Here is a 12340-nt window from a genome sequence, read left to right on the forward strand (position 1 = left end):
TCTCTCTCTCCCTGTCTGTCTCTGTCTCTGTCTCTCTCTCTGTGTCTCTCTTTCCCAGTGTCCTCGTCTTTCCCTCTGCCCACTCTCTGTCCCCTCTGTGGGCTCCTCATCCTCGTCAGGCCCCCAAACAGTGAATGCTGTTCCCCAGGCTCTGTCCTGTACTCTCTCTAATCAAACTCAGGATATCTCAGAGTTGGAAGGAACCTCAAACGTACCGAATCCAAGTCAAGGAGGGGACTCACTGTCTCCCCAGGAGACCTCATCAGCTGCCATGGATTTAATGCTCCCAGGTCTATCCATCCAGGGCAGGATCTTCCCTGAGCTCCCGTCTACTCCTCAAAGTCCCATCAACACACTGAACTCCACGTGTTCAAAATGGAGTTAATGGGTAGAACTTGTAAAGAGGGTAGTTTAGGCGGGGTATCAAGACAAAGTTCCTTCCTAACAAGGACAGCTGTCCCAGTGTGAAACAGGCTCCTCCTCACCAGTGGTCTTGACCCCCCAGTGGGGGTGCTGCAGCGGCTATTCCTTTCTCTGCTCTGAAGGGGGCTGGATGGTCCATGGGCCCTGTCCCTCTGGGACCACTGACCCAGAGCCGCCAGGGCCCAACCCCCTTATTTTACTATGAGGAGACAGAAGGTCACACAGGCCATGCGGGGTAGAGCACCACACCCAGACCGTGCAGCCTTCACAGACCCTTCGATTCCCAAGGAGATCCCCTAAGGAGGCCTCCCTCTTTCAGTCCAGGGCATGGTCATCGTTGCTCGGCAGGTTCCTGCTTCCCCCAAATACCAGTGAGGAGCTAAGTGCTGCCCATTCTACACTGCACCTCCCCCAACAATTCTCACACAACGCCCACCCCCGTTCAGGCCCTGGAGAGAGGCAGGAGCCCCTGAACTGGCCCCCTGGGTCCATGCAGGTCTGACCAAGTCAGTCCCTGCACTCCCTGTCACCTCCACGACTCCCACCTACCTTTCCAGTCTGATTTCAAATCATTCCCCTTTGTGAACTCCACACAGCCATCCCTCAGACTCGACACTATCTCCCACTCCTCCCCTGTGCCTTTGGCCAGGATGTGCCCCCTGCCCTCCTTCAAGGCTAAGGTCAGCTACTGCCTCCCCCTTGAAGCCTTCCCGGGTCTCCCCCATTGTCAGTATTCTCTCCTTCCTATATTGTTCCTGCACTTTATTTCACTGTCTATGTACCTAGGTTATCTTCACCTATTTCTTTGTCTCTGCCTGGTAGAATGGAAGCTCCTTGTGGGCAGGGATGAATGCCTTCTGGTCTTTGTCTCCCGAGAGTCTTGTGCAAGGGCTGGTGCACAGTAGGTGCTTCAGGGATGTTTGCTGGGCTTCTCCCTCCCTCCTCTCCTCTTACTTGGAACCACAAGTCAGAGCTGGAAGGGCCCTTAGGAAGCCTTCCATGGGATCCCCTTCCTCAGGGGCCCCAAGAGGGGGAGGGGCCAGGGCCCAGACGAGAGCAAGCTCTCCCTACTGTGACTCCGGCTCGTAGCCTAAAAGAAAGGTGGACTGGACATTTGCAAATACACCAAAAACCAAATAAACTTCATCAGACTAAGACGATTTGTGTGTGTGTGATTGTTCCCCCTCTGAGGTAAACAGATCTTGGTGGAAAAACCAGTCCTTCCCCCAGTAGGAAGCAGCTGCCAAACCATCTGTGGGGCATGGTTTATGCAGGGGCCAGCCAACCACCGGCACCTGCCTAAGACAGGCTGGGAAAGAGCCCAGAGCTTGGAACTGGAAGGCTGGGCTTTTCTCTCTGAGCCCTGGCACGTACTCCCTGGGCATGTGCAAAACAGTCTGTCTGTCTCTGGGCCTCAGTTTCCCCATCCATAAAATAGGGGCTACCATACCTACCGCAGCGTAGTGATTTCCTCAGTGTTGTGAGGAAAGAGCTTTGGAAATCTTCAGGGTGGAGGAGTGTCAGTGGGCATGGCTGCGAGAGCCTAACTGTGGTGAGTGGGGAGAGGAATTTCAGACCAGCAGCCCTGCCCCACTAAGAACAGTCGACTGGCCAAGGACCTTCTGTTTCCCCACCTGCCTCTCTTTTTCCACCTTTCTTAGCATCTCTAAAACTGCTACTAGAAGGTCTGTCCCTTCCCCTTCCTTCCCCTCTCTGGCCCTCCCTGGAAAAAGGGAGTCCTGGGCAAGGGGCCTGCCCCCAAAGACAGGGAAGGCTCCTTCTGGAAGCCACTGGAGTTTCCCATCCTTGAGCAGAGGCCCAGGGGCAACATGTGGTCCCAGTGGGCCACAGAGGTAGACCAGATCCAAGACCCAGAACTAGGAGGGACCAGAGAAATCATCTCTTTCCCCAGCCCCCATTAAAAAAACTGGCACTTAACCAGGAAAGACTTATATAGACTGATGCTGAGTAAAGTGAGCAGAACCAGGAGAACATCACATACAGCCACACTGTGCGATGACTAACTTTCTATTATTTTTTTTCCATTTCCTTCTCCAGCTCATTTTATTTTTTTTAATTAATTTATTCTGATTTATCAACAATCACTTCCATAAGCTTTTGAGTTTTAAATTTTTCTCCCCCTCACTCCCCAAGACAGTGTGCAATCTAATAAAGGCTGTACATACACATTCCTATTAAACATACTTTCACATTAGTCATGTTATAAGTAAGAATTAGAACCAATGGGAGGAACCACGAGAAAGAATAAACAGAACAAAACAGAAGAAAAAAAAAAGCAAATAGTATGCTTTGATCTGCATTCAGACGCCATAGTTCTTTCTCTGGATGTGTATAGCATTTTACATCATGAGGCCTTTGGAGATGTCTTAGGTACTTGTGTTGCTGAGAAGGGCTAAGTCTATCAAATATTTGCTTTTTCGTTTTGTTTTGTTTCTTCTTTCTCATGGTTCCTCCCATTGATTCTAATTCTTCCTTACAACATGACTAATGTGAAAATATATTTAATAGGAATGTATATGTACAGCCTATATCAGATTGCAGGCCATCTTGGGGAGGGAGGGAGAAAAATAAAAACTCAAAAGCTTATGGAAGTGGGGCAGCTAGGTGGTGCAGTGGATAGAGCACCGGCCCTGGATTCAGGAGGACCTGAGTTCAAATCCGGCCTCAGACACATAACACTTACTAGCTGTGTGACCCTGGGCAAGTCACTTAACCCCATTGCCTAGCCAAAAAAAAAAAAAAAAAAAAAAAAGCTCATGGAAGTCAATGCTGAAAACTAAAGATAAATTAATTAATTTAAAAATTATTAAATGGCACTTAGAAAGCACTGAGATCTGCCAACACTTTACACACATTGCTACATATGACCTCACTTCATCCTCATATTAGGAATTATACTGAGGGTCTGACTCTGTAGGTGGGATCCAAGGATCTGGGGCTGGGACGAGACCTCAAAGCTCCCCTAGTCCAGAAGCCTCAAACGGGGCAGCATCCGATGCCACTTGAACCAGATTAAAGTGAAATCAGGAAATATTAAACAAAATAAATAAAAATGCAATAAAACATAGATAACCTCACACTTAAAAACTAAGTCAATATGGGAGCCTATGGGGATGCTTATGTATGGATTAGTGCCCCTCCCCTTCTGTTTGAGTTTGACACATAGCTCTAATCCAAAACCCTCAGCAGGGGCCAGTCCCTCACTCCCTTAACCTAGCAAAGATCTTGACCTGCTGGCCTCAAACATGGATTCTTCCCGCCCTCCTACTCCCGGGCTGCACAAGAACGGACACAATCATAAAAACGTCAAACTTGATGCGACACCATCGCCACTGGGCCCTCACTATGGCAAGACAGTCCTTTCACACCTCCCTATCTCACTCACCAAAGTAGTTTTTCCAAACCTTTTTGTCCCTCCTTAAAATTCCCAGGGCTCCCCTTCCCTGTACCCTCTCAGACAAAAGCCTTTTCTCATATTTCACCGACAAAATTCACTAAGAGCTCCCTCTTCTCCCCTCCTCCTCAACTCCCCCAGATGCCTCTGACTCAGCCTCCACCTTCACCTGTCTCACAGGCTGAGGACACCCTTCTCCAGGCCAAAGCGAGCCCTCCATGAGCACAAGGGATCCCGTTCCATCCCACCTTCTCTAGCAGATTGCCCCCTCTACCATCCTCACTCTCTCATTTATCTTCAATCTCTCCCTGTCTACTTGCCGCTTCCTCCTGCCAACAAACACAGTCCATGGCTCCCCATCCTCAAGAAACCCTCCCTTGACAGTCCATCCCCAACAGCTGGCCTTCACCTCTCTCCTTCCTTCTGGGGCCAACCTCCTCTGGAAGGCGGCAGAACAGGTGCCTCCTTCCCCTCCTTCCACCATCCGGCTTCCAGCCTCGTCATTCCACCCAAACTGCTCTCTCCAAAGTCACCATGCTCTTAGCTGCCAAACCCAATGGCCTCGTCTCAATCCTCATCCTTGCTGACCCCCTGCAGCCTCTGACACTGTCCATCAGCCTCTCCTCCTGGACACACTCTCTCTGGGTGTCTGTCTCTCTCTGTCTCTGTCTCTCTGTATGTGTCTCTGTCTCTGTTTTTCTCTGTCTCTTTCTGTCTCTGTCTCTCTCTCTGTATATGTCTCTGTCTCTCTGTATGTGTCTCTGTCTCTCTCTCTCTCTGTCTCTCTCCCCCCCCCCTCTTTCTCCCTCCCTCCCTCCCTCTGCTCTCCTCCTGGACAGATCCTTCTCAGTCTCTCCTGGATCCTCATCCAGGCCAGGTCTGCTAATCTGTGGGTGTCCCCCAAGGCTCTGTCCTGGGTTCTCTTCTCTCTAAGCATTATTTCACTTGACAATCTTATCAGTTCCCATGGATTCAGTTATCACCCCAAGCTAATGATTCTCAGGTTTACTTATCTAGCTGCTGACCTCCAGATTTGCATCTCCAAATAACTATTGGATATTTTGGCCTGGACATCCTGTAAACATTTTAAGCTCAATATGTTCTGCCTTATTAGGAAGCAGCTAGACAGCATCAGATACAGCTCTAGGCCTGGAGTCAGGAAGACCCAAATTTACATCTGACCTCAGACACTCCCTCGCTGTGTGACCCCGGGCAAGTCACTTAACCTCTCTCTCTGTTTGCCTCCATCTTGCTCAACTCTCTCATCTAATACATGAAGAAACAGGTCACCCAGATTACTGTGGTGATGAGGGCTGGAGCCCATGCCCTCTGATTCTAGCCTATTCTGTCCCAGTTGTGAGATGTTGGAGTTGAAGGCCTTTCTTTGGAAATCTAAAAGAAATGAGAGGACAGCATCATCCTCAGGTATATAACAATGACAAAGATGATGATGATAATAATTATAATAAATAAATAATAATGGTCATAATTAACACGAATGTAGCACTGAGAGAAATGATTATTTCTCTCCTATATTAATAGCCAATTACTGAATCAGGACCAAGGTTTTCCCCTTCCTTTCCTCATTTAGAAATCAGCCCCTGTAGGTTACCCAGTGAGCCTCTGAAGCATAGGGCTCATAATGAGATGAAATCTTGGGCGAAACTGACCCAACTGGAAAACCCAGACCTGATCAAAAGGCAAAGAAATTTGGGCGAATTGATGCAATCTGGCCCACCAGATTGTGTGAGTGTTTTACACAGACAGGTCTGGGTAAAAGTGGATTCCCCTTTTGTCCAGATTACCCCAGACAGGGCAATATGGGTATAGTTAAACTCTCTGACCAAGACTGAGTGATCAGAGTCACGGTCCCCCAGACCCTCATGAGAATAAGCCCACCACTCATTATAATACTCATTCTCTCATTACTTGTTAACTAATCAGAATTGATTACCAACCTCAGAACACCCACTCTTTCAAGGGCATATAAGTACTGAGTGGCTTCCATGAAGGGTCTCTAGCATTCAAGAGTGCCGCTGACCCCTTTTATTAATTATCTGCTAGTATGATTAACAAAATGATTAATTACCCAGAAACTATGTCTCTTGAACTTTTATAGTCACAGCACTTTAAGGTTTGCGAAGCACCTTTCATATCTTAAAACATTTAATCCTCACAACAACTCTAGGAGGTAGGTGCTGCCACTGTCCCATTTTATAGATGAGAAAACTGAGGCTGACAGCGGTTAATGATTTGAACTCAGGTCTTCCTGACTCCAGGCCCAAAGCTCTATCCACCAAGCCACTGAACTGTGGTTTATAAGGAGTATTACAGCACAGGCCCACGAAGACAAAGTAGACCAATCTAGGGAATCCATAGAAGAAAACCATTCAGCCCGCTGCCTCATTTTCTTTTGGCCTGTCCTGATTTGTTTTAGGCCCTTGGTATCAGGAAGCTGACATTCCACTCAGGTTAAGCTAGGTGGTCTCCCAGCACATCTGACAGTCAGTGTGGGCATCCTGGACATCGCCAAACCTCAGTAGGCAGCCAGGCTTCTCACCCTCCCCTGGGGAAGACCCGAGTGCAGGGGCCCTGAGGAACACCTCCTTAGGACACCAGGGACCAGGGGCAGAAACTACCCACACTCTGGTTTCCACCAGCATGGCAAGGTATGCTGGACACCTGGAAACGGGGAAAGTGTGGGGAGCCTAGACACTTGCAGAGGGCCTGCCACATGGGCAGGCTGGGAGGGGGGCCAAGGGAAGTCCCTAGGAAACTGTAACTTAGGATTTTCTAAAAGTCACACAAGGGGGACAGAGTGCTGACTTCAGAGAAGGGAGATATCATATAGGGTGGCCTGATCAGGAAAGACTTCCTGGATGAGGTGGCATTAGAGAGGGGCCTTAAAGGATGAGTAGGGAGACGATGGTCCCTTCCAGCATTCACATTCTATGACTTTTAAGTTATGAAAATGGTAACTGCCTGAGAAGTGGCTGAACTTTGGGATTCCACCTCTCCTCTGGTCTGAGGACAATAATCAGACCAACACCCTTGCCTAAGCACCACTCATGCCCCTCTATGTGTTATCTCCCTCACTAAAATGTACGAAACTCGAGGCCAGGAATCATCTTGCTTTGACATCTGTAACCCCAAAACTGAGCACTGTGCCTATCACATACTAAATACTTACTAAATTCTTTTTCTTTTCTTCTTTCTTTCCCTTTCTTTCTTCCTTCCTTTCTTTCCTTTCATTCTTTCTCTCTCTCTCTTTCTTTCTTTCCACAGCCACTAGGCAGGTCAGTCATAGTGCTGATTCCAGATGGGCTGGATTGGATGAGGGGGCACTCCTTTCTAGCAGGCCCTTAGCCTCTCTGAACTTCTACAATGCCTTCCCCACCTTTACTCTTTAGACTCTACTCATCCCCCATTAGAACGTAAGCCCCTTAAAAGGAAGGAAATGTCTTTTTTTCCATTTGCATTTATATGGTGTGTGTGTGTGTGTGTATGTGTGGTGTGTGTATATGTGTGTGTACGTGTGTGTGGTATGTGTGGATGTGTGTGGTCTATGTGTATGTGGTTGGTGTGTGTGTATGTGTGTGTGTGGTGTGTGTGTGTATGTGTGGTGTGTGTATATGTGTGTGTGATGTGTGTGGTGTATATGTATGTGGGTGGTATGTGTATGTGTGTATGTGTATGTGGGGGCGGGGGTGTGTATGCTTAGCACAGAGCAGGTCCTTAATAAATGCTGGCTGACTGACTCTAGGCTTCCAAGCCCTCATTCAGGCTATCACCTATTCCTGGAATCCCCTAGCTCCCTCTGCTCTTTACCTGCTCAATTCCTACCTGTCCCCTGAGGCCCAACTCAACCCTTCCCTCCCAGAAGCCTCCTGGGAGCCCCCAGGTGGCAGTGGTCTTCCCCCTCAGGCCTCACCCAGCCTAGGAACTCCCTGAAGTACTGACCTGCACAAGCATCTTCCTGATTTCCCAGATAGATACCTCAGGGACTGTGAATTATCTCAATCTCTAATTTGCCCACAGCCATACAGAGCTGAGGGGGACGCACAGGGCAATGTCCATGCCCAGCAGGGACAGGGGCCTTCTTCAAGGAGCTGAGCTGAGAAGGTCCATGAGGGGGCCCCATATACACGATCACCCTCTGGTAAGATGCCAGGACCTCTTTAGGGACCTTTGCTCCATCGAGTCAGCGGGGACAGTGATTTGATTGTGTGCCCTCTACTTCCTATTAGATAGAGGGCCCGGTGGGACCAGAGTAGGGCCATCCCATCTTTGTCTCCCCAACAGGGCCCAGCAGGGAACCTTGCCTATGACAGGTGTTCACTAAACAAAGTGTGAAAAAAAGAAATAAATGCACAGAGGAGGAAAATCTCAACTCCTTCTACATATAGGGTCACAGATTTAGAGCGGAAAGGATCTTAGAGGTCCCCTGATTTTACAGAAAAGGAAATTGAAACATGTCAAAGGTGAGATTGGAACCCAGGTTTTCCTGACTCCACGTCCAGTCTCTAGCCACCAGACCATGGCATCATGCCAAGCTATTCCAGGAGTGCTGGTGCTGTATAAAGAGCATCTGATTTGGATACAGAGGCCCTGGGTTTACTGCTCACCCACTGGGTGATCTCAGGCAGACATTTCACTGCTATGAGTCTCAGTTTCCTCACCTGGAACATCAATCAATCAATTGATCAATCAAGCAGGCTTTGGGAAGTAAGTGCTGACTAGGGCCTGGCCCTGGGCTAAGCCCACTGAGATACAAAAGACAAGAGGGAAGCGACTTCTGCCCTCTGGGAGCTTACATTCCAGTGGGCCTCAAGGGGGGAGCTGGGAAGCGCCAGAGATACTAGAGCTAAGCCAACACTTCACAAGCCTGAAGTAAATGTCTGCTGGTAGGACTGTTCTGCCGGCAGGATTTAATTAGCTGGAATAAATCCAGGAATGTCTCTTCCATACACACACACACACACACACCACATATACCACACATACACACATACACACCCACACACTTACATACTCATCACACACACACCCCACACACACATACACACCATAGACCACATATACCACACATACACACATACATACCCACACACTTACATACTCGTCACACAGACACCACACACACATACACCACATATACCACACATACACACATACACGTCCACTTACATACTCGTCACACACACACACACACACACACACACACACACACACACCCCACCACCACCACCCCACACCATGCCAACCTGAGCAGGTGGGTCTTTCTTTTGGTCCCAGCCCTAAGGGACGGGAGCCCAGCCCACACGTCGCCCAGACAGGCTCAGTTACTGTGGGGCAGAAGGAGCCACAGGCCGGGCGGGCTGCCACCCACAAGCAGCCCAACGGGAAAGCCAGGATGAGGGTGGCAAGGAGGACAGCGGCCCCATGGGGTCGGGAGCCACCTTTACAGGCCTCCAACTCTAAGGTACTAGGAGTTTATCGTCATTATTAGTTGATTTGGGGGTTTGGGGTCCAAGTGTAAGCAGCAAACCCGGCCCTTCTCCTCTTCCATGCCCCTAATTCCAGTTTCACCTTCTAGGAGGGCTAAGGAAGGACACAGGGCAGAGCAGGCAGGGCCAGTCGGGTGTGATGCCTCTGCTTTCTGCTGCCTGATCCTCCCGTCCCAGCTGTCACAACATGGGATGCGGGCCTGCCCCAGAGAAAAGGTGCTGTCAGTGATCAGCCAGCCTCACAGTGGAAGAGAGGCCGGGGCCCTCATCTGGACTTCCTGTCCCCACAGCTCAACTGCTCCACCTCCATGAGGGCAAGAAGTATTTTCTAAGCACCTACTATGTGCCAGGCACAAGTGCACAGGCCAATGAGCCAAGCACAAAGAGCTAGACAGTTCTGGGGCCGGGGGGGGGGGGTGTAGGACCCCGGGCCAATGATGCCTGCCAGGCAGAGGCAGCTGCAATTTCCCTCAGCACCTCCTGCTCCTCTTGGCCAGAAATGAACTTTTCATTTCCTGAAACCAGTCCCCGTTTCCAGCTTTCCTGCCATACAGGCTTGGAAGCTCAGTCACCTCTAACTGCCTTCTCTCTCCCCCTCAGGCGGCCAACTCCTGGTGATTTTATCTCCTCTTCTTTACCATCATCAGCACCCGGCCAATGCCCCAGCTCAGGCCCTCACCCCCACCCAGGCTGGCTACTGCAATAGCTTCCCCGTCAGCCTCCCTGCCTCTGTCTCTCCCCTCCAACCCGCCCTCCATGGGCTGCCAGCTCAATCATGCCAGGGCACAGGTCTGATCACATCACTCTCCAGCTCAAAGACCTGTCATGGCTTCCCACTGATGGCCAAGTAAAGTCTGAACCCCTTAGGGTGGCATTCAAGGCCCCCAGAGAGCCAGCTCTGACATACCTTTCCAGCCTCGATTCATCTTACTTCCCTTCCCTCTGAGTCCCCGTGTCCTGAACACTGGACTTTCTCATCTCCCCATCTTTGCTCCGGCCTTTCCCAAGGCCTGGAATGCCTTCCTACCCCACCCCTCATTGCCACTTGTTTCAATCATATCCACCTCCTCCATGAAGCCCTCCCTGAGATCTTCTCTTCCCCTGACCCCTGTGTGCGTTGCTACTTCGGTGCACCAATCACATTCTTGTTTGTATCTCAGAGCAGTGGCTATGATTGGGGGAGCCAGAGGACTGAGGCTCAATCCCCGGCTCTGCCACAAAACGGTGGTGAGACTGGGCCAGTCGGTTCAACTTTCTGGGTCCCAATTCCTCTTCTGTAAAACAAGGGGGTTGGACTCCCCAAGGTCCCTCCCATTGCTAGATGCTATGACCCTGTTTATGCAAGTGGCTTTTCTCTGGCTGAAGGCAAGGACACCAGCTATGCCCTTTCCCTGATTCTCGGGCACCCAGACTGTGATGGGGAAAGCCTGGCTTTGGGTCCCAAGGCCTGGATGACCTGGGTAACTTGAGGCGCCTCCCTTCTCCTCTCCAGGATTTGGGGTTTGGATGAGATAATCAGGTCCCTCCCAGCACTCAATCCTGCAATCCCAAGAGGCTTGCACACAGCCAGTGCTTAATCGGTGTGGGGGAGTCAATGAATAAAGATGCCTCCTGCTGCCCAGTGGGGGTTCAAGGTTTAGCCTTCAAGAAGAGACTGGGAGGGGCAGCTAGGTGGTGCAGTGGATAGAGCACTGGCCCTGGATTCAGGAGGACCTGAGTTCAAATCCAGCCTCAGACACATAACACTTACTAGCTGTATGACCCTGGGCAAGTCACTTAACCCCATTGCCTAACCCCCCCCCAAAAAAAGAAGTGGCTGGGGCCGGGACCACTAGGCTGTGCTCTGAGCCACCTCCCAGGGCAGCAGGCTCCCAGGGCAGCTGTGGGACATCTGCCCCTGGCCTGCCCCATGCTCCAAGGCGCTGGGAAGCAGAGAGAGAAGAGTGAAGGGCAGGACCATCCTTGAGAACTGACAAGTGGTCAGCTGCAAACCTGCTGAGGCACCTGTTTAGGGTTTCATCCCCAAACAGCAAAGAGACAGGACCATAGAATCAGAGTCTCAGAGCTGGAAGGAACCCCAGGGGCGTCCTGGTCCAGCACTTACCTGACTAAGCATCCTACCACAACACCCTGACAAGCGATCCTCCAGCTTCCACTTGGGGCAGCCTCCACGGACGGGGAGCTCATCACGTGCCCCCAGAAGAACTCGCATTGTCAGAGTTCATCCTTCGATCCAGCCTACCCCAACCTCTTTGTCCCTTCCCCCACGGCTCCTGGTTCTGCCCTCTGGGACAGAACAGAACAAGGCTAATTCTCCCATAATGCCAGCCCTTTAGACACTTGAAGACAACTGTCATGTTCTCTGCCATCTAAACGCCCTCAGTCCCTTCAACTGATCCTCGAATGGGACAGATTCTATAAAATGCACCCACGAGAGCCCTGACCTTAGAGGCAGGAGAAGTGGTCTGAATCCCAGCTGAGACACTTACTAATTACACGACCTTCTACATGCCCCTTCACCTCACTTGGCCTGTTTCTGCGTCTCTAAAAAGGGTGTAATAATCCCCACCTCATCTTCTTCACATGTGAAGAAAGCCTTCGAGAAGCTGTCAAACACTCCAGGAAGGGGAGCTGCTGTCATCCCTCCCCCGGAGCCCATCTCCTCTGTCTCCTCCCTCCCCCAGTGTGACCCTGGCATCAGGAGGGCTGTGCCGGCACCACTGAACTCATTCCAGCGACAGCCTTGCCAAGGCCAGAGAGGCTCAGCACCAGGGCAGCGTCCAGGAGATGAATATGCTGGCCAGAGACACTCACGAAGATTGCTTACTATATCACCAAGGGCCTTGATTTACAACATTGGGATTAGCATCGGCAGGCAGGATCCATCAAGAATGGCAGCAGATGCATTGCTAAACAATCCTGAAGTGTGTGTGTGTGTGTGTGTGTGTGTGTGTGCGCGCGCGCGCGCGCGCTCTCTCTCTCTCTCTCTCTCTCT

General features: G+C 50.6%; 1 protein-coding gene across 4 annotated transcripts in view; it reads right to left on the minus strand.

Annotated features, from left to right (window-relative positions):
• Positions 1–12340, minus strand: part of TTC39A (tetratricopeptide repeat domain 39A) — a 73428-nt gene that overhangs the window by 36872 nt on the left and 24216 nt on the right. The window lies entirely within an intron of this gene.

Source organism: Vombatus ursinus, unplaced genomic scaffold, assembly GCF_900497805.2.
Source record: "Vombatus ursinus unplaced genomic scaffold, bare-nosed wombat genome assembly UNPS02014825.1, whole genome shotgun sequence".
NCBI lineage: Eukaryota > Metazoa > Chordata > Mammalia > Diprotodontia > Vombatidae > Vombatus > Vombatus ursinus.